A 21,736-nucleotide genomic window follows, 5' to 3' on the forward strand; every position below is an offset into this window, starting at 1 on the left:
GATACTTCAAAGCACTTGCGACTGGGTGGATACATACAACTCGTCTACTAACTAATAATTAACTATAAACAAAGGAATAACAAACAATAAAAAAAAGCATTTTTGACTGGGTGGCTAAATACACAAAAAATAAAAAAACGAAAAAAAAAACTATGAACCTTGACCTAACAAATATTTTTTCAATTTATTTTTACATAAACCCAGGTGCTCAGCTACCCGAATGCTCTCAGGAACAGAGTTCCACACATTAGGTCCTGAAAATCTAGTATTAGAGCTGGCCGTGGTGCCACTTCTATTCGGAACAATGAAGTCACTAGCATGACGAGTTTCGTAATGGTGTAAAGACCTATTTTCACTATAATAATCCCAAAAAACCTCTGGGCTAACATTATTCGAGCATTGATAGGCAAAAATTTCGATTTGGTAGTCCCGTAGCTGTCCTACATTCAACACTTGCAACTTCTTGCAGCAAGCTGAAGCGTTATGTATACCTTCAAAATACCCACTAATAAGACGCATCGCTTTATTTTGAAAAGTCTGAACACGTTTAAAATTCAAGTAAAAATTGCTTGCCCATAACCTACAGCCATACGAAGCATATGGATGAATCACAGCATGTTATAAAAGCAATAAAACTCTTTAGGGTAAAAAAATTTTAAAACGACAAATCACTCCAAGGCCACGTGCAGCCTTTGTTGCGACAACATCACTGTGGCGTTTCCACGAAAAATCACGATCAATATAAAAACCTAAGTACTTGATTTCCTGAACTTGAACTACAGGCTTATTATTAAACAGAAGTCTACCATCAATATCACTGGGCTTGCCAACTATAGAATATACAATAAAATTAGTCATAGTAACTTTTACTGATAACAAACTCAAACTTGTAAAAGCATGGAAATTTCTCAAAACACAATTCACTTTCGACGCAAGACTATCCAAACAACAATTAGAAAACGTAACCGCAGTTTCATCAGCGAATGACGTTACGCAACAATCTGGAAGATAAAACCTCATACTATCCACATAAACCAGATACAGAAGTGGACCAAGGACCGAACCCTTTGGCACACCACACGGCACATGATAAGGGGAAGAAAAAACGTCATCAATCATCACTTCAAACCACTTCAAATTCACTCCTTTAATACCTTTGCAGTAAAATTTTTAAAATCTACCGTGTCAAATGCTTTCCTAAAATCAAAAAATACTTTTAGGGGGATTTCACCATTTTCTAAGCAATTGTTTACAAAATCAGCAAGATGAATGGCAGCATTACTAGTGGAATGACCTTTTCAAAACCCGAATTGGCTGTCCCTGAGTAGGCTATGTTTCATGAGATGGTCATATAGACGCCGATGAATCACTTTCCAAAATTTTTGACAATAAAGGCAGTATCGATATTGGTCTCCAGTTTCCGGCATCTGACCTGGCACCCCCTTTGTAAAGCGGGATAACTTTAGCTTGCTTCAACGCTTCTGGAAAGGTCCCCGTTTCTATAGATAAGTTGATAACATGGAGAATGCGTGGTAGTATATACATCAACACAGCTTTAAAAGCTCTCAGATTCACGCCATCTATCCAAGAAGAGTTTGATTTTATATTTTTCACTATTCAAATCACTTCCTCACTTGTGCACTTTTCAAACTGGAACTCAATAGTATCTCCACGAGAGTCCACGAATTCCTTGCTAAAAAAAAATTCCTGTCAGGCGTTACACTCTCTTGAACAGACTAGCCAACCTGAGAATAAGACTGGCCAAAATAATTCGCGGCTACATTTTTATCACTCAAACAACTTCCATTTATGTCGATGCAAGGCGACTGACTGCTTTTCCGATTTCCCATAAACTCATTAATAACCTGCCAGGTGGCTTTGGTATCTTCCTTACTATCAGAATACTTCTTCTTTGCTTGTCTTCTCATAAATCTGAAAACAAGCAAAAGAACTCTGAAAACAAAAGCGAGTGAAGAACTCATTGATTTACTAGAAGATACAACACTGAAAAATAGTTTTAATCATAACAGTTGTCGAAATTTTGGTTCTCCGTTGCTGATATTATCCTTGCCTGTTTGATGAAGCTATGAAAGTCCTCCTCCTCTTTACTAGCCTCTTTACTTTACTACGGATCTTTGTTAGACCGGATTTTCGGCTATGGTTCAAATTAAAACTAAGTACAGAAGTAAATGCGCAAACAGAAAGTAAAAAAGTAAAGAAAGAAGTAAAAGTAAACAGAAGAAAATTACAGAAGTATACAAAACTCATTGCAATTAAAAGTAACTATAGTTGAAGTTGATGCTGAAACTGTGACGAAGAAAAATTGGAAGCAAATACGTCCTTCCCATTAAAATAACTTTGTGAAAAAAAAAATTGCAGGTGTACCTATATAAGTAGTAAAATAAAATTAATGAAGTTTTGTTTCTTATTTTAACAGTCTTTCATTAATATTGGTAATGCTTGTATTTTTTTTTACATTTCATTTACAACAAATAACTCGTAATTTCTACTACTCGCCACTACAAAATCAAAGCATTACTAATATTAATGCTTGCGACCGCGACCCACTCAATATTCACGACCCATGCTTTGAGAACCACTGCTCCAGAGCCATTGATGACACATAGGGCGTCAACCATTTTTGACGTTTCAGTAGCTGGGTCGTTTTCACAGTGACAGAATACAGGTCTGTTGCTCGCCTTTGCGTTATCTGAGATCAAACCCGGGCTCAGTTTTGCCACGCAGAGACAAACATTTTGCTGGGTCATGCAGTGCGAAGCATTGTTACACAGAGGTCGCTTTGTGCTACCACAGGAAGTTTATGATTTTACTTTGTATAAGAAAATGGTTTTGTTATAATTACGGAAGGAGAAGAAGAAATGTCCAAGATTTGACTTTCTGAAATCTCCCTAAAAACTACGTTCACAATTAATTTTATAAAGTTAATTTCAGGGGAGGTTTTGGAGAGCCCAATTTTCGTTTCGGAAAATTCTCAGAAATCCCAAAAGATGTGTAGTTGCAAGCCTGCTGCCCATCTTTGCAGCAGCTGGAATTGAAGCTGGGACTCTTAGAGCCACGCACTATTACGCAGAGATCAATTCTTTGCACTACCACAAGAAATATGTAATTTTACTTTGTCTAAAACATGATTGTCAGAATGGGGGAGGTGGGAAGGAGTCTTAAACACAGTTTAGACAATACTTTCTGAATGATCCAGCAACATGAGCAACAATTTATTCCAAAAGGTGGAAACCGATGAACAGTTTTAGACCTAAGCCAGAGAATTTCTCGTTCGCTTGTCAAACATGGCGCGACAAGACTTTCTTTTGCCATCCAAAATACAAAAGAAGAATATAAATGTGGATGAACTTATACAATAAAATCATGAGCAAGGAGCATGGGCAAATTGTAAGATTGGAAACCGGTGCTAGTGCTGATAAATAAAGATCACCAACCCTATCTAGTCTTTTTTCGTCTTGTGCCATTTTCAAACTTCTTAATTGTGTTTTTTTAAGACTCAGATCAGACGCCGAAACGCCGAATGCTAGATGGCGCTGGTCTTCTTTATCAACACATTCGCCAGTTTACGCTACTCGTGTCGACATCTATTAGCCGACTTCGACTGAAAAAAGATAAATAGCTATGTGCCTGACTTACGAAAGGCTTAAAATCCCTCGCAAAACATACCTTAATTAGGGTGTATTTGATAGCTTCACTATTTTTCCGACAAAAAGGCACTTTCCTAGGCTTTGCTCAGTTGAAACTATAACAAAAGTCTCTCAAGAACAGTAGCTACACAAATACCTTGTTTTAATCAAGATGGAGTGATTCACACTAAGGTTGACAAATGACGGAACCAAGATCAGTTCAGCACCACTCATTGATTAGGGTGAGTAAACCTTCCCATTTAATTCTTCAATTCAAACAATTTTTTTTAGCAAAAATAAAACACAATTTAACGACGAGTCGTGCTGAAGCAAAAAGAAAAAACGCTTGAAAAAATGATTAGTTGGATATCACTAACGCTGATTTGTCATACCTATTTAAAAAATAATACATATCACTGTTTCATCACAACTGATGAAAATTTGAAAAAACAAAATTAAGTGATAAAAAAAAACAGAAAAACTTCTCTCGAACCATTAATATAAATAAATTCCAGGAAAACTGTTTAATATAATTCTTAAGCTGCAGTACACTTTCTGTAAGATGAACGAAATCTGGAAACTAATATTAAGATGATGAGTCTATGGGTGTGGTCACGTGGTTTGCTCTTGTTGTGTTCCGTGGCCCAGAATAAAATAGTAGTAATCCTAGTCTAATAATCATGATAAATTTTCTTGGAATTTCATCATCATTATGAATAAATAAAAAATAATAGTAATTTTTATTCCTTATAAGTAGTAATGGCCAGAAAGTTTTTAACACTAAAATTGGCTTTTTTCAAATGACACTAATAAGAATTCAGATTAAGTTTGAAATGATGACGGTAAAGACTAGGAAGGCCTAATAGAGATCATCCACATAGCAACAATTAGCTAGAATAAAACTGCATGTCGCAAATACTTTTGTTCAGTAGAAACATAGGCTCCCAAAAATTACATCAATTCGTTGGCGAAACTCAGAAAAGCTCCTTAAACCATATGAATTAGAAAACACCTGCAAGATGTCATAGTGACAATGCTGGCCGACAAAAATGTTTTTATATTGGCTACAACGAGCAACGTTTTGATAGGGTATCGACTTTTAACCAGGTGCCAGGTCATAGTAGAAAGGTTTATTTTAATAATACCTGCTTACCCCTAATAAGCTGAAATGTAAACAAATAGCGCTCAAGGGAATTAGATTGCAGCTTCAAAAAGTGTATTATGTCAAAAATGAAAACAAAGTCTAATAAAATATCTTAACGTCTTGTGGCAAAATTAGCAAGATTTAGCTATGTTGCATTTTTTTCAAGACCACACTGCCTTTCTATGACGAAACAAATAAGACTTTTTATAGGGATAAGTCCTTTTATTAGACAGTGAAAAAAAAATACAAAAATTCTGGATATTTCGAAGACATAGTTGATCTTCCTCAGCAGCAGAAACTCTAAAGTATTATAACTAACACAAACTATATTTATACAGAAGTAAATATAATAGCCTCCGTGTCCAAGAATTTTATCGGTCCATTGGCTTTGGAGGTAAATTCTGCATCATTTCGTTTACAATTAAAGGAAGAAGAACATTGTGCTAACTTTATTAAGAATTAATCAAAAAAAATGTTTGCACAAAATAAGTTATTAAAAAAAAAGTAAAGAACTCTATTAACCCAAAAATGAACAAAAATAGAAACAAATAATCTACCAAGCCTACCACTACCACAAATCAGTATTAATAAATAAATGGAACCCAAAAAGAAAACAGAAAGTAAAATAAGTCAAACTCAAAACGAGCAGAAGTTAGTCTGATTATGGTTCTAAACCCTATGCTTTCTAAAACCCAAAACATAATTTGTACTTTACTGAAAAAAAATAAAATGAATTTACTGAAAAAATGTGCATCGTCAGTTTAATATACATATGTTGATATTTATTCCTTAAAATCTTAATTAATTTTTTTTTAATTATAAGTGAAAACATTTAAAAGATTTTTTTTCTTCAAAATCATAAGTTTCAACTACGTTGAACAAAATCGCTATCTCAAAATTTTAATTGAATATTTTTGGGGAATTGGTGGGCATGAGAGGGAGCTTAGTTTATCTCAATTCACTTTCGACTATCAAAAACGGCACTAACCCTTTCAATTTCTAATCAAATGAGCCCTTTTTGAAGTTTCTACGACAACACTTTCTATAACCTTATACCTTATATGTCCCCAGGGTATAACTTACAACCCTTGCCCTGATTTCTCTGAGGGGGTTCTCATCCTAAAAGACCTAATTTCCAGAAGTTTTAACTACGTTGAACAAAATAAATATCTCAAAATCTTGATTGGATGTGTGTTGGGAAATGGTGGGTGTGAGAGGGGGGTTAGTTGCCCTCCAATTACTTTCAACTATTAAAAAGGGCACCAGCCCTTTCAATTTTCAACCGAATGAGCCCTTTTTGAATTTTTACGACAACGCTTTCTATAAAAACCTCCTATGCCCCCAGGGTATAACTTACAACCCTCGCCCTGAGGGCTGTGGGGGGGTGGGTGGTGTCAGCTTCAAAGACATAATTTCTAGAACGTTCAAATACGTTGAAAAAAATGGCTATCTCAAAATTTTGATTGTATGTGTTTGGGAAAATGGCGGGCGTGAGAGTGGGGCTAGTGCCCTCCAGGTACTTTCGACTATTAAAAAGGGCAATAGCCATTTCAATTTCCAATCGAATGCGCCCTTTTTGAAGTTTCTATGACAAACCTTTCAATAAAAACCTTATATACCCCCAGGATATAACTTATAACCCTTGCCCTGAGGGGGTTATCATCCTAAAAGACCTAATTTCTAGAACTTTGAGCTACATTGAACTAAATGGCTATCTAAAAATTTTGTTTGGATGTGTTTGGATAAATGGTGGGTGTTGAAGGGGTTTTAGTTGCCTTCCAATCACTTTCGACTATTAAAAAGGGCACTAGCCATTTGAATTTCCAATCGAATGAGCCGCTTTTGAAGTTTCTACGACAACGGTTTCTATGAAAACCTTATATGCCCCCAGGGCATAATTTATAACCCTTGCCCTTAGGGTTCTGGGGGATTGGTCATCCTCAAAGACCTAATTTTCAGAACTTTCAACTACGTTGAACAAAATGGCTATATCAAAATTTTGATTGGATGTGTTTGGGGAAAAGGTTGGGGTGAGAGGAGGGTTAGTTGCCCTCCAATCACTTTCAACTATTAAAAAGGGCAGTAGCCCTTTGAATTTCCAATCGAATAAGCCTGTTTTCTAAGACAACGTTTTCTATAAGAATCTTATATACCCCAGGGTATAACTTACTACCCTTGCCTTGAGGGTACGTGGGGGAGTGTCCCCCTCAAAAACATAATTTCTATCTGGAAATCAACTAAGATGAACAAAATGGGTATTTAAAAAATTTTATTGGATGTGTTTGGGGAAATGATGGGCGTGGAAGGGGTGTTAGTTGCCTCCCAGTACTTTCGACTATTAAACAGGGCACAAGCCACTCCAATTTCCAATCGAATGAGCCGTTTTCGAAGTTTCTACGACAACTCCTTCGATACGAAGTGCCCTGGTCTAAAACCAAAAAATAATAATAATAATACATTGTGCCAACATCGTTCTTTATTACGCTGCGCGATTGCGCTGCCTATGATTAAACGTCATATGGACATCAAAGGAAACCACAAGGCAGATAAAATAGAAAAATCTGCCCTTCAGTTCGACATAATATCTGGAAGGCCTATTCAAGTAAGAGATCTAAAACATTGGTGCCTAGAAATTCATCTAGCCAACCAAAGCCCGTCAAACCTTTCTCAATTTACATCGCGGATAGACTCAAAGATGAACCACAGAATACGATCCAATGCTACTGGTCTTAACTGCCAAATTTATCGTTTCCAAAACACAACCACTTCCACGATAAGGAGCCCTCTTTGCCACCTCTGCCAAACACATGACAAGACCATCAACCACATTCTTTTTAGCTGCCCCGTGGCAACTCTCAAGCATACAAAAGAATGGCTAACGTTATCTCCCATCTTCAAACGCCTCAAGCTAACCCCCAATATGGACCAACTAACTCAAGGCAAACTTTCTTCAGTCGACGATGCCGAATTGTTCAAAGCTGTCTTTAATTGCCTGAATATAGCTGGTTTCATCAATGACACATAAATTTTATCATTAAATGATAATAAACTAATTTTTTCGTTTGATTTCCCAGGAAGCCTCTAATAATCAGATAATATAGAAAAAGGTTAAGTGGATCTATCCGAAACCTATAACTGAAGAGAAGAAGAAGAAACGTAAATTTGACCAGGCTAGACCAGGTTTCAAAAATGAAGGATGACAGATTGCCAAAAATTATGAATTTTGGTCAGCAGTCTGGGTTCAAGCAAAAAGTAGGTAGTCCACGAATTTGGTGGTAAGAGATTACGATGAAGGTTTTAAAACGAATACAAACTTTATCTGAGGGTAAAGAGCGAATTTTTGAGTAGACCTGGTTAGAGGAAGAGCGTGAGCAGCTGTGTTGACTTCAAGTGACATGATATTGCAGTAATTTTGTGTAGTATTAGTTGTGGTAGAAGTTCTTCTGAACGCTACTTGCTAACCAAAATTACACTTAATTTTCCTTTTATAAAGATCTGCTGGTATACAAAACATATGTTTGATAACTGTAGGTGTTTTTAAAAGAAGCAGCACATAAGCTTCTGAGCGAAACGTCAGATATATCGTTTTATATCATGCTGGTTGCTCCTCGGGGGATTTGCAAGACATGCTCCTTGTATTATCCATTTATTACGCCCTACGTTGATATTTTGAAATTGTTTATTCTGAATATCCAAGGATTTTTTTTCTTCTTCCAATACTGCTAATTTTATAAGCTAACCATCGAAATAACTGGTTAATGTGAGTGTAAGTGTAATGTGCATCCAACACAACAGAAACAGAAACAAGGGAACCACAAGATAGAAAACTACAAACAGTCTGACCTGATAACACATATCATCAAGAGCTTAAAAGCAAGTGCAGAGCCCTTAACAGCAAATACAAAACTGAAGATTTTCGATTTTATATTTTTATTAATGCCCAGGGACAAAAAGGCTCTCTGACAATATCCAGAGTTTTAGCCAAAAGCATGCCGGTACTTCACTGCAGCAATTTTGTACGCCGGAAAGCTAGTAACCCAAAACAGAAGAAAAAGAACAATTATTAATTATATTTCATACTAAGCTGACACACATGCTGAAGTTTTGGAATCTTTACTAATAAATACAGCTAATCATGCTATCCCCAGGACAACACCCAGGAAAACCTTGCATAAACATATTCCCAAAGCATGGTGGACAAATGAGTGCCAAAATAAATGGAAAACAAAAAAGGCAGCTAGGAGAACATTCTTCAAAAAACCATCACCTACTACATATTTAAAAAAATTACAAGCAGAATCTAATCTAACAAGGACGATAATAAATGCTAAATATAACTACTGGAATAGTTTTGCAAATGATCTCTCCAGAGAAACACATGAGCCATTTATACGTAAAGTCATAAGCCACATCTGTGGGAAAAAGACTTCCCCCAACCCACTCCTGTATGGGCTTATACATAATAATACCATTATGACAATGATAATGAAAAAGCTAAGCTATTTGCCACTCTTTTTGTCAATAAGCTAACATCAAATAATTGCAGCAAAATGCCCCCAATTCCTATGAACCCAAGTTACCAACCTCGCCCAGGATCCGAGTATATAACCAGTCCATTTTAAATCCAGGAAATGAATAATGCATTACATCATATTAGGACCAAGACTAGCGGCAGCTATGACAATATGCACCCTACATGGATAAAGAATCTTACCCCTTCATATAAACAGGAACTTCTAAATTGTTATAGGGCTTCATCTATGTTCCCCAATATCTGGAAATGTTCGTCCCACCTACTAATCCTAAAGAAAAATAAACCCAAAAATAACCCTGAGTCTTATAGGCCCATAATGATTACTCCTGTGATGGAGAAAATAATGGAGAAAATGATTTATTACCGACTCCTCTGGTTTGTTGAAAAAAATAATATGATCCCTCTCACTCAAACTGGATTCAGGAAACACCATTCCTCGACAGATGCTTTCATATTGTTAACAAATGAAATAAATGAATCATTTTCAAAAAATAATGTCCTAGTCGCAGGTTCCCTAGATTTTGAGGGGGCATGTCACAATGTATACCATCAAATTCTATTAACTAAGCCTGCAAACCTTGGACTACCCCCAAGCTATCATCTTATATATAAATTTTTCAAAGAATTGCGAAGTTTCATTGTTTATATAGGTCCAGCCTCTTCACCCCTAAATACAATAACTAAAGGCCTTCCTCAAGGAGCAGCCCTCAGTTGCCTTCTCTTTGCCCTATATCTCTGGGACATGAACCTCCCCCACACGAATCTACAATATGCTGATGATCTGGTACTATGGTCATCTGGCAGCACCTTTGAGATTGCACAGTCAAAGCTGCAAAATTCACTTTTCTAAGTTAAAAAAATTCTCTCAACATTCAGATTTACCCATTGCACCTACCAAGTAAAAAATAATCCAATTTTACCGAAAGCGAAATCATGTTAATACAAGACTAACTCTAAATGGAACAACTATTCCAGAAGATAATCATATTAATTACCTAGGTCTCATGCTTGACCAAAAACTTAATTTCCACCTCCACATTTCAAACACAATAAAAAAATGCTATAGAAAAACAATTATACTAAAAAGACTTCTTTCCACACCCTGGGGATGTAAGGAGAAAACCTTACTCCAGTTTTATAAATCACATATAAGATCCCATATTGACTATGGGCTCATCGTCTATGGTGGATGTGCAAAGACCCATATGCAAAAAACTTAAACAATACAAAACTATATAATACGTCTCATGTTTGGTCTTAGGAAACCCACAAGCACCAATTTTCTGCTTATGGAGAGTGGATTAACAATAATAAGGGAGAGACGTAGCTTCCTCTTGATAAAACTTCTTACAAAAATTGAATCAAATAGCTTACACACCCTACATAATTGGTTAAGAAATCCAGCCATGTATAGAGGCATTGCAGATGAGTATGCCAATATTCAGAAGAAGTTCCCTGTACCCACAAAGTCTATTGCACCTACTTTCCCCCAATCCCCTCCATGGAATTGGTCAATCCCCATAATAAATACTTATTTCTCAAAGTGGACTAAAGATTTAACCCCCATAGCTTTTGTCCAGAAAAAATTTGCTGAACTTAATACAATTACTTATAAAAACTATTTCCAAATCTTTGTTGATGGGTCCAAAATGAATGAGAAGGTAGCAAGTGGTGCCTTCCTTCCTCACCTGAAAATTGCAATGGGTGGGAGATTGTATAATAATGTATCTATAATGTCTGGAGAGTTAAATGCCATAATCATGGCATTAGAACACCTTATGGAAAATAAACCCTTGATTGCTAATTCAAATAATATTATAGTTTATTCTGACTCTTTATCTAGCCTTGAGTTGCTGTCTTCAGCTCCTCAGTATAAGCTGGATATTGACACTTATCATTATCTTAGCATTATAGATAATCTTGCTTCAAGTGGCATATGAACTTATCTTCAGTATATTCCTAGCCCCTCTGGTATAAGGGGTAATCATCAGGTTTGATGAAATAGCAAAAAATGCTATAAATATTGACCAGCCAAGTGGGAGACCAATCCCCATTAGAGATATTTACCGATGGAGACTATCAAATATTATGTTTAATAAGAAAAGTCCTACTCTTTCCCCCTTTCCCAATAAGTATTTTTCTAAAATTTATCACAGAATTCGTTCTGGAACAAATGGACTAAACTTTCTTGCATTCTCGTATCAATTTCCTGATTCAAGTGGTTCAGTTCCCCTGTCCCCTCTTTGCAGGTATTGTATTATGAATAATGAAACAATTGACCACTGCCTATTTGAATGTAATATGCTGATGTCTGCACAGCATACTTTGCATTGTAAACTGTTAAAGTGCTTCAAACACCACAAAATATCACTATCAGCCAAGAGCCTAGCCGACTATACCTGCACACAGAGCACAGAAATCGATATCTTTCATCTTATATTTGAACTCCTTGAGTCGAAAGATCTACTGAAAGATATCTTAGAATATCTAATAAATAAGAGACAACCAAGCCAGTAGCTCTGTAGCCCACAGAGTGAAGCAAAAGGAAAAGGGCTAAATAGTATCAACTGAAAAGCCCGCCTGCTGTGAAATAGAAGAAGAATAAGAAACTAAGCCTTGTTTTCAAGCCACCCACATCCAGCACGGAGTTCGACACAGGTTTAACACATTATCGTTCGAGTGCCGTGTTCAGTATGGCGAATGTTTTCTCAGAACCCGTGTTCAACCATGCTACTCTAGCGCATTATAGTTTTGAAGAACCTGTGTCCAACTCGCTCGGAACCCATAAAATGAAAATACTTTAAAGTTTTGCTTAAAGTTAGATGTTGTTTTTATTTTAAAATTTACTAAAGAAGGTTCACAGATAAAAATGAGGTATCCAATTCCTAACACATTACTTCACTTATCTCATTGAATGCATTTTCAACACGAATTCTGTCCTCATGTTCCCTTTGTGAGGAACTGTATATTAAAGGTTTATTTCTCACTAGTAAAATAAGCAAGTCTTCTGCTTCAATGTTCCACATATCAATGTTCCACAGATTAGAGAAAAAAGTTCAAGACTGGCTATCTAATTAGTTTCTTTTACCTGAATTGAAATTTTCCTAAAGTCTTCTCCTATTGGCTAAACTCTCCGGACCTTATTGAAAAAGTTAAATAAAGTTTAACATCTTTCTGACAACCATAAAGTCAATAAGGTTATAAGAGGAAAAAGGTTTTTTAACTTTATGGACAGCTTTATTAACTTTATTGACGTCGTGGGAGCCCCACTTTAAGCGGGGCTCCCACGGCGAACACGGAGAACCTGGAAACGATTTTTGTCGGAGCCGCTCAAAACACGCTTCAAACCTGGTGCCTGAAAACACAGCTCTAATGTAGACGCTAGATGACAGGACAATCTGTTCTTGATTAAATGTGTGAATCCATGAGGACTGTTTTTATTTTCATGAAGAACAGGCATATACTCTTCTTTATTCCCCTCTCATGAATGGAACTTTGACATGGAAGTTCAAAAATCTTAGACATTGGTTCATTAACTAAGATTAAAATGTAAGTGACCGCTGTGTTCAAAATTCGTCAAAAACTAATATACCATTTTAGCCCCCCCCCCTATATAGCCTATGTCAGTTCAGGATATATGTTTGCACATTTGGGGTGGGGGTTAGGTTAGGGGGGGGCTAAAATTCATTTCCGACAAAAATGATTATTATATTAGTAATCAGCTTTTTAAAAGGCATATTCACTTTAGTTGTTGCTCAATAATATGATTTGGTAAAAATTTACCTATAGGCCTATTTGCACATTAGGGGGTTGAGGGAAAAGTTTAAACTTACCTCTCATTTATATCAGAAATAAAATTACCCCCTCCCCCCTAATGAGCAAATATAAACCCTGAACTGGTATATAGAGGGATAGGGGCTAAAATTCATTTCCGATAAAAATTATTATTAGCCTATATTTGTAAAGAGCATAAAAAAAAGCATTGAGTGGTATATTCACTTTAGTTGTAACTCAACAATATGATTTGGTAAATATTTACTAGAACTTAAAGGAATGAAGGTAGCCTAAATATTTACCAAATCATATTTTTGAGTTACAACTAAAGTGAATAGGCTATACCACTCTAGTGCCTTTTTATGCTCTTTATGAATATTATAATCATTTTTGTCGGAAATGAATTTTAGCCCCCACCCCTATATATACCAATTCAGGGTATATAGGCTAGGCTATTTGCACATTAGGGGGTAAGGGTAATTTTATTTCTGATGTAAATGAGAGGTAAGTTTAAACTTCCCCCCCACCCCCCTAATGTGCAAATATATACCCTGAATTGGTATATATAGGCATGGGTGTAGGCAGCATATTGTCTAGGGGGGGGGCAGTCAATAGTGTGATGGAGGGCTTTGTATAAGCTGATTTTCCAACCATCTGCTTTTTCAGCCATATCTAATATAAATTTGAAGGTCTAGGGGGGGGGCAGGTGCCCCCCCCCCCATGTATATAGTCCTAGGGGTGGGGGCTAAAATTCATTTTCGAAAAAAATTATAATTATATTTGTAAAGAGCATAAAAAAAGGCATCGAGTGGTATATTCAATTTAGTTGTAACTCAATAATATGATTTGATAAATATTTACCAGAATGAATTCATAGCCAAAATATAGGCTACCCCAAAAAGGTATCAATATAAAGTTGGGGCTATTGGGAAAAATTCTACTTTAGCTACTTTCAACTATCTTGGGAAGGGGTTAGGGTAGGAAAATGAAACTTTCAGGAATGAGTCTACAGGCTAAGGTATGTCCCAGGAAGGTATTTTGAGGTAGCTACCTCCTCTCCTTCTCCCTGTAGAGGGTCCTGACCTCTGATGACCTTTATACATCTGTGTGTTATAATAGTGAAATCATGCAAAATAGATTTTCTGCTTAAATGAAGTACAAAAAAATTGTTTTCAGCTTCACAACTTTGCTCAATCCCAATTTATAAGGTATTCAAGATATGCAAATACATCTCCTAAATTTTGAAAAAAAAAATGTTGATACAACTTAAAATTCTACTGAAATAACATCAATTGCATTTCAGAACTAAAGCCAGAGAAAAGAAACTGATAACTGAAAATTAAGGTAAAATGTTGTTTTGTCAAAATTTCAATAGCTATAGACCTGTCATGTAGGCAAATTTCAGGACCCCCTAGAGAGAGAAGGGGTAGAGGTAGGTACTTCAAAATACCTTCCCATGACATACTTTAGCCTGTAGATGCATCCCTGAAAGTTTTAATTTCCTAACCTATCCCCTTTCCAAGATATTAAAAAGTAGCTAAAGTAGAATTTAATTCTATATGTATATAATTTCTGTTGTTTTTTGTTTTTTATTTAGGGTAAAGCAAACTAAATGATAGAGTTAGATTGAACATTCTGATCCTGCTGTTTTGACAACTCACAGGCATTGAAGAATAAAAAAAATTTTTATTCACAAAATTGTTTTTCAGCATCACAACAGCATCCACCAATTTATAAGGTTTTAAAGATGTGCAAAAACATTTCCTAAATTTTGGAAAAATATGTTGATATGACCTAAAATTCTACTGAAATAACAGCAATTGCATTTCAGAACTAAAGCCAGAGAAAAGAAACTGATAACTGAAAATTAAGGTAAAATGTTGTTTTGTCAAAATTTCAATAGGTCCTGTCATGTAGGCAAATTTCAGGACCCCCTAGAGAGAGAAGGAGTGGAGGTAGGTACTTTAAAATACCTTCCCAGGACATACTTTAGCCTGTAGACCCATCCCTGAAAGTTTCAATTTCCTAACCTACCCCCTTTCCAAGATAGCAAAAAGTAGCTAAAGTAGAATTTGATTCTATATATATGTAATTTCTGTTTTTTTTTTTTTTTTTTTCATTTATGGTAAAGCAAACTAAGAAATAGAGTTAGATTGAAGATTTTGATTCTGCTGTTTTGACAACTCACAGGCAGTGAAGAATAAAAAAATCTAACTATTTATTCAAAAAAATTGTTTTCAGCTTCACAACTTTGCTCAATCCCAAATATTTCAATAGCTATAGACCTGTCATGTAGGCAAATTTCAGGACCCCCTAGAGAGAGAAGGAGTGGAGGTAGGTACTTTAAAATACCTTCCTGGACATACTTTAGCCTGTAGATCCATCCCTGAAAGTTTCATTTCCCTAACCTACCCCCTTTCCAAGATAGCTAAAAGTAGCTAAAGTAGAATTTTACTGGGCCATTAAAAAGGACATACCATAAAACTCTAAGAATACATTCTTAGAATAAATTTGTACATAGCTTAGACTAGGCTATGTTGCAAATAGTGTTTGGTTCACCCAAAGCCAGTAGCCTATCTAAAATACCAAAGATAGCACATAAAAAATATTTTTTGTCTCCTAGACAGACCATAGAATGTATTCATTGAAAGGTAAATTTGTAGTGGGTCATATAATTTAGCTAAGACACAAGTGAAAATGTCATTTGATACCTTTTTTATGCTCTTTCATAGTTCAATAATTGTTTCTGGGGCTATTTGCATCATGAGTCCTTAAAGGGGCCCTAAAGGTATTTCATTTTTGTAACCATACCAAGAAGTTAGCAACACTTAAGTTATTGAAAAGTGGTTAAAAACCTCACTAGTTTATAAATAAGTTTTTCAGGAGTAATATATTCCAAAAATACTTATTTAGAACAATTCAAACTTCATTTATTAGGGAACTCAAATATAAACCATTTTTCTACTTTTTCAAGTTTTTTGAATGCTGTTGACAAAAATAGCACTGAATTTTGTGAATTGAAACTTTGCTGTTGACAATTCAGGGTAGATTCCAATCCAGGGTATATTTTTACACATTGAGGGGTGTTTGGGGGGGGGGTAAATTTGCAGTGGCCCTTATAATTTAGCTCTGATGAAAGTGAAAACCTCATTTGATACTTTTTTATGCTCTTTCATTATTCAAATAAAATACCTTTGGGGCCCCTTTAAGAGCTCAAGATGCAATTAGCCCCAGAAGCAATTATTGAATTATGAAAGAGCATAAAAAAGGCATCAAATGACGTTTTCACTTTCATCTTAGCTAAAGTATATGACCCACTAGAAATTTACCCATAGAAAACCATATTTTTCTTGGATTTTTGTTTTGGTTGTTTCAAAATAATGAAATTAATTATAGTTGAAGTTAATTAATTATTTTTGACCATGTGAAAACACATAGGACTTCTCCAAACAGTGCCCACCTTTAGGGGTGGCAAGTGGCATGACCACACCTGGCCCAGCACCTACAAGGGCCCCATGCTTGTTATAGAATGTTTCTATACTTGTTTTCTTAATGCTGAATTAATTTAACTGAGTTTACATTATATTTTACTTGTGTTTTACTGCAGCATAGAAACACAATTTTGAGCATAGAAAATGAACTGCATTTTAGCAGAGAGAAAACTAGTCTTTTACACTAATTCCCTTTGCTTCTTGAATTCTGTATTATATCCAGAAAAGTCATATGAAGGAACTGAAGTAATGATTTGTCTGTTTATATACCATAGATGGGTACATGGGCATAGGTAGCATATTGTCTAGGGGGGCAGTGGATAGTGTGATGGAGGGCCTTTTATCAACTGCTTTTCCAACCATCTGCATTTTCAGCCATATCTAATGTAAATTTGAAGGTCTAGGGGTAGGGGGCAGCTGCCCCCCCTCCCTATGCCCATGGATGGGTACATCTCTGACTTTAGAAAATCTGCTTTAGTGACTACAAGCTCCAATTGGCTCCATTCATGAACTCAAATAACTGGGATTCAAAATTTAAAAACCTTTAAAGACTTAGCTAATAAATAAACCAAAGAGTATAGTAACTTATGAAGAGTCAAAAGGGACAGTATCCTCCAAGAAAAGAATCGCCAATATGGTCTAGCAATTGGCATTTCTTTGCAGTTTCATTTTTCTATTAGTACTATAATAATAGCAGTGTTCATTTTTACAATGCAAAATGCTGTGATGCAAACTCTATTGTCTGCACAAAGAATAACTTATAAGCAATAGAATGCATGCAGCACCCTTTGTCATTGTGCAGTCATTATCTGCTGTCTTGTTAATAGCAGTGTTCATTTTCAAAATTCAAAATGCTGTGGTGCAAACTCTACTGTCAGCACAAAGAACAATATATAATAATAAGAGATAATAAATAATAATAATAAAGATTAAAAATATATATAATATTAAAAGTAGAGATAACAATAATAAATTTAATAATAACAATAAAGAATAATAGTATAATAATAATAGCAGTGTTCATTTTCATAATGTAAAATGCTGTGGTGCAATTTCTACTGTCTGCACAAAGAATAATTTATAAGCAATAGAATGCATGCAGCACCCTTTGTCATTGTGCAGTCATTATCTGCTGTCTTGTTAATAGCAGTGTTAATTTTCAAAATTAAAAATGCTGTGGTGCAAACTCTACTGTCAGCACAAAGAATAATATATAATAATAATAGATAATAAATAATAACAATAATAAAGATTAAAAATAGATATAATATTAAAAGTAGAGATAACAATAATTAATTAATAATAAATTTAATAATAACAATAAAGAATAATAGTATAATAATAATAACAGTGTTCATTTTTATAATGTAAAATGCTGTGGTGCAAACTCTATTGTCTGCACAAAGAATAATTTATAAGCAATAGAATGCATGCAGCACCCTTTTTCATTGTGCAGTCATTATCTGCTGTCTTGTTAATAGCAGTGTTAATTTTCAAAATGCTGTGGTGCAAACTTGACTGTCTGCACAAAGAATAATTTATAAGCAATAGAATGCATGCAGCACCCTTTGTCATATTAATAATATGACAAAAATTTATTAATTAATAATAGACTTAATAATAATATTAAAGAATAATAGTATGATAATAATAGCAGTGTTCATTTTTATAATGTAAAATGCTGTGGTGCAAACTCTACTGTCAGCACAAAGATTCACTTATAAGAAATAGAATTCATGCAGCACCATTTGTCATTGTGCTGTTTTGTTGAAACCACATTGCTTCTGCTTAATCCTAGAAATCACAATGTTACCACTCCTGTTGGAGGCTACATTATTATTGCCCCTGCTACATTATAACCATGTCAGGCCCTATTCAGTGGTAGCTGCACAAGGCCCCACACACCAATAAGGCCACTTCTGGCCCCAAATTTACACTTTTATCTTTAATAGTTCAGATATTAACAATGTCTTGATTTTCTAGAACAACTGCACCATCAAAGGAAAGCTAGACTTTTTTAATGTTTTTTTATGTTTAGATTTATCTGTTTTAGGGTTTAGTGTTATCTGTTTTAGTGTTCATCTTTTTAGTGTTTAGTGTTATCTGTTTCTTTGCTGATTTTTCACCAAAGTTTTTTTTTTTTTGGCACCCACTGTTATCAAAAACTTCACAATGAATGTTGTTTCATTTGAACTTCAATTCCTGAGTTTTTCCTAGTTTTTTTTTTCAAGATTTAAATGGTTGTTTAAAAGTATTTCTTAGGTTGTTGATTACAGATCTTAGTCTAATATCATTGCCTTCAAAAGGAATATGTCTCTCGTGTATTTTTTTTTCTGTTGGGTAGATTATCTATAATGGTTGGTTGCAAAAGGCCATGGTTGTAATTTATAAGGCTACAAATTTCAGGCTAATATCATAATAAAGTAGTTTATAATGAGAACACATTAAGCGTGTCTGCACCAAAGTTGGTTTCAGTTTTTATTCTGATCTTTTATTAAAATTACAAGGCCAATACAGGCCTACGAAAATAGGGGTTCAAAATTTTCACTTCAGCTATATAATTCAAAATATTGTTAATTTTTCACTTGAGTAAGTGCTAGTCTGCTAGCCTGCACAGAACTGATATAGACTATTTGAATTATCTTTACTCTGTGCCTGTCTGCCTTAGTTCTGCCCTAGGATGGATGACAGATGTAATCATCTACAAGTATAATCATTTTTATACAACTCTGAAAAAGTTTTGCCAGCTTTGCCCCTCACAGAGACTATCTGTCTTGGCCTTACTCTAATTAACCATGGCTCTCAAGTCATTTCTACCAAATTGATCAAATTCAGAAATTACTCATATGTTTCTCATACCAAAGCAGTGTCAACACATGGAATTCAATTTAATTTTTTTTCTAATCAATTATTGTGCTTTTGTTTTGGCTATTTTGGCAGCTATTGTTTTTAATTTGTAAATTTGGATGATATATGGTATTTTTGTAATTCATGAATTTTGTTTAATGTTTGTTTATTGTGAAATGTAAAGCAAGAGTGATTCAGCAAAAGGTCCACTGGAAAGACTATTGCACAAAAATCATGAGAGTATTTGAAATTTCAACTATTTATTCAAATTTTAATTCCTCTAAATTGTAATCTAATGCTTAAACTGATTAGAAAAGAAGTTTAAAAATACATTTAACAATATTCCTTCAATTATTACTATTAGGCTACTACTGATAAATCATCCTAACCTTAAGAAGCAAAAAAAAAAAAAAAAACTACACAAGAATGTGCATGCTCATCTTCTATCACAAATAATTCTCTCTACACCCTCGTATGAAGTGCCTACTTACATAGGATAAGGAAAATTAAGTTATACAAAAAAAAAACATTTCTCTTACCACTCTATGGTAAGCGCTTAGATTAGACCCCGGCGCCGCGCCGATGAGGGAAGACCGGCGGTGGCGGGGCCAAAAACAGTGCACCGCGCCGCTGGTAAGATGTCGGCGCCGCGCCGCCGGCGCGATCAATGTTGACTGCAAACATTAATCTTTTCATCAGTCTTTCTCAAATCACAGCTTAAATTTACAACAGATTCGAGCCTATTCATGATTTCAAACTTCAGAAGTTGTTAATCATCATGCTGTCAGGCTGTTAATCATCAATGATCAGGCTGTTAATCATCAATGATCAGGCTGTTAATCATCAATGATCGTTAATCATCAAGAGAAGTAGAAATCTGGTTGAAACAAAATGGCTGTGGCGTTTCAGAACCCTTGCATAATAGTTGAACTATCTATTAGCTATGTATTCTTAACATAAATAAATATCAAAATTAGTAGTTTTTTCATCGAGCATTACTACATACAAAACTTCAAATACCATATCACAAAATTCGTCAGTTATCTGGGTAAAAACTTTGAATATAAGCTTGAACTTAGAAGCTTATTTTTTTCATAATGCCCTTTGCCAATATCTGCTTTGTCACCTTTAAAACAGTTGAAATGGGTGACTTTGATATTGTTCGTTTTTTTTGCTCTTTTAGATTTCTAAAAAGCCTTCCTTGCATTAAAAACGGGTTTTAATAACAATTCAAAAAAAAAAAATACATCAAGCATAACTCACGAAATCAATTTTTAAATTATCATAGGGGTTTGACAAAGATGTTGTACAGAGTATTTTTGCTTGGCTTCTTCCTTCTTTAATTTACATGTGTTGATTCATATTTCAAAACATAATCCAACTGTCGAAATATACCATACATAAAACATAAAATAATATTTACAATACACAAAAGGAACGTACAATTGCAAGCAGAAATATATGTAAAACACATCAACCTGTCCTACCAATTTCCACAATCATTTATAATCATTTTGAATAGGATAACTTAAAATTTCACCTTAAGAATAATCAAGCATCAGTTCCCAATGACGAAATGTGGATGACCCACCTCAGTACTGGAAGGAAAATGGAAGTTAATTTCCAATCAATGTGTTAGTCTCAACCAATTAGCTTGGTCGAACTTAAATGAATTTATATAATGGATGATATCAGAAAATTGAACTTCTTTTCGAAGAGCCTGCATAGCAGTTCAACGTAATCTTGTATGATTCGAATATGTTTCTCAATTATAATTAAACTAAAATGAAAACATTATGACGTTAAAAAGTTTTAACTAAGACAGTGAACATTTAGAAATTTTCCTTATGGGTATTCTCATTGAATTTCCTTTCTTTTAAGATTGTTGCAACGCATGACAGGTAAGCTGGTATACTAACGAAAGTCCAAATATTAGTATGTGTAAAAAAAGGTATATTTCAAAATAGTGAAGAGGGACAAAAAATCTAGGGGCAACTGGCAAACTTGGAAGTTTGATAGTACTTCAAATAGTCTGATAGTACTGCGGGATGTGGCTATAATTGTCTCACAAATAAAAATCAACTTATTCACTTTGTTTCTCAATTATAATTAAACTAAAATGAAAACATTATGACGTTAAAAAGTTCTAACTAAGACAGTGAACATTTAGAAATAGAATGAAAGCAGCCTGAGGCTGCTTTCAATAAGAAAATTCAAGATTTTTTTATTTGAATATAATAATTCCTTAACCCCCCCCCTCTGGACACCACCTTGATAGGACACCGTCTCTGCTTTAAAT

The 21,736-nt window shown here is 34.8% G+C and overlaps 1 protein-coding gene across 2 annotated transcripts in view; it reads left to right on the forward strand.

Moving 5' to 3' along the window:
• Nucleotides 1–12,740: 12,740 nt before the first annotated feature.
• Nucleotides 12,741–21,736, forward strand: part of LOC148944121 (E3 ubiquitin-protein ligase Siah1-like) — a 77,308-nt gene continuing 68,312 nt past the window's right edge. For both annotated transcript variants that reach the window (XM_089100523.1, XM_089100522.1), the window contains exon 1: nucleotides 12,741–12,874. The gene's annotated coding sequence lies outside the window, so the exon portion shown is untranslated. The remainder of the gene's footprint in view (nucleotides 12,875–21,736) is intronic.

Source organism: Artemia sp. Qi Xiang Cuo, chromosome 14 (genome assembly GCF_049724085.1).
Source record: "Artemia sp. Qi Xiang Cuo chromosome 14, ASM4972408v1, whole genome shotgun sequence".
Classification (NCBI taxonomy): Eukaryota; Metazoa; Arthropoda; class Branchiopoda; order Anostraca; family Artemiidae; genus Artemia; species Artemia sp. Qi Xiang Cuo.